Source organism: Chinchilla lanigera, unplaced genomic scaffold (assembly GCF_000276665.1).
Source record: "Chinchilla lanigera isolate Chin_1 unplaced genomic scaffold, ChiLan1.0 scaffold00069, whole genome shotgun sequence".
In the NCBI taxonomy this organism is placed as follows: domain Eukaryota; kingdom Metazoa; phylum Chordata; class Mammalia; order Rodentia; family Chinchillidae; genus Chinchilla; species Chinchilla lanigera.
Genome location: NW_004955470.1, coordinates 1,924,994 through 1,927,296, shown reverse-complemented (window position 1 = coordinate 1,927,296; position 2,303 = coordinate 1,924,994).

Sequence of the window (2,303 nt, the reverse complement as noted above, 5' to 3'; positions counted from 1 at the left end):
GAAGGAAGGAAGGAAGAAAGGCTGTCATCAAGAAATCAACTAATAACAAGTGCTGGAGAGGCTGTGGGGAAAGAGGAAACCTACTCCACTGCTGGTGGGCATGTAAACTGGTGCAACCATTGTGGGAATCAGTATGGAGATTCCTCAAAAAAGTAGGATTAGAGGTCCCATTTGACCCAGCCATTCCCTTTCTTGGTATCTTCCTGAAAGAATTAAAAGCAGCATATCACAGAGATATATGCACACCCATATTTATAGCAGCACAATTTGTAATAGCTAAACCTTAGAAACAGCCCAAATGCCCATCAGTCAATGAAGCATAAAGAAGATGTAGCATTTTAATACAGTGGAGTACTTCTCTGCCATAAAGAAGGACAAGCTTGAGACATTTCTAGGTAAATGGATGCACCTTGAGACCATACTCTTAAGTGAAATAAATTGGACATACATACATAAACACTGTTTCTTTGGTACAAGAACCCGAAAGTGTAAATAAAAACCAAAATACATAATAGATATTGGGAAATGGGAAGAAAATGTTCAAACTAGAAGGGGAACAAGGGAGAGGGTAGAGGGAAAGGAAGGGACAAGAGAAAAAAGAATAGAAGAAATAAATGGAAACAAAGCTTTTGTAAATAGGGAGGGGAAGAGAGATTGCAAGGAGGGGAGGGGAATGGGAAACAAAGAAGCAGCAGCAGCAGGTACAGGTACAAACTCCCTATGATGAATGTGATCATTATGTATATCTAAAATGTATCAAAATTTTTAGAAGAAAAATAAATAAATAAAACTGTTAATAAGCTCATAATGTATACAAATTTAGCTTGCATAAATAATACAAAGGAAAGAAAAGGAAAGCAATCTTTTTGTCTATTACTAAAATTATTATTAACCTAGATTGTTTTAAATTATCTGCTTTATTCATTTATTATCTGCTATCCAGATGGCAACCATGAACAAAATAGCTCCAATGCATAGTAAGAGAAACATGAAAGGAATTAAAATAATGGACTATAAAATATTTAATACAAAGCATTAGGCTGGGCCTGGTGGCACAGGATGTGATCCTAGCACTTGGGAGCCTGAGGCAGGAGAACAACCTTGAGTTGAGGCTAGCCTCTGCTACATCGTGAATTCAAGGCCAGCCAGTACTACGTAGAGAACTCATCTCAAAACAAACAAACAAACAAAACCTCACAACCACAAATGAATGGAGAACAGAGGACAAAAGGTAAGACTGAAAGTGACAAAAATGACAGATACCAGACTACCTTATCAGTAACCACATTAAACGTGCTTAGATGTTTACATTTGTACAGATTTTATCTATGTTTGGTGAAACCACTAAAAAAAACTATGCAAAGGGATACACTGACACACAGTAAATGTAAATCAAAATGAATCACAAAAGTACATGTTCAGGTAACCCACAGGAAGACAGGAAAAGGCAAACAGGATCAAAAAAGCAGAAAGACAGCATTGTAAATTTCTATCATTTTGTTTTGAGGTCATATATCATTTTTGTTGTTTTTGTGTTGTTTCAATTTTGCCTTCATTGTTGTTTTGTCAGTTTTTAAATTTTTAAAATAAAAAAACAGAAAGAATGAACAGAAAACAATAAAATGGCAAATTTATGCCCTGACATATCAATAATTACGTTAAGTAAATAGGAATAGCCTAAACACATCAATTAACTATTAGGACCTATTTCTAGAATTTCTAACTACTGTGCTTAAACTGATCTATGTGCTTCTCCTGCCACCAGTATCACAGTCTTGTTCACTGTAGCTTACGTAGGGTAATGCTTAAACCCAGGGAATGTGTCTCCCAACTTTAACATATCTTGTTTATTTTAGTTCATCTGATTAAGTTTTAGAATGAGCTTGTACATACCTATAAAAAGTGCTGCTGGATTTTCATTGGAGTTGTGTTCAATGTAGATGGTGAAGAGAATCAGCTCCCTAGCAATGAGACTGTGTGGAATTGCGTTATGTTTTCTGCATGTTGGTAGAATAAACCAGGGAAACTATTGGCCTGACATGTCTTGTATGGAAAACAAACTGTGAAACCAATGTCTTCAGTTCTGAAGAAAGTCTTCAGGACTTTCTTTTGTTTTTTGTTTTGTTTTGTTTTGTTTTGTTTTTTCCTTTTTTCTGGGTGGAGGATGGGACCCTGGGCCTTGTGCAAGGTGGGCAAGTGCACTAATACCAAGCCACCCTCCCAGTCCACATCATCTCTTCTTATGTGAGTTCTGGTCATTTGTGTTTTTAGACGAATTTGAGAATTTCATCTACAGTCTCAAA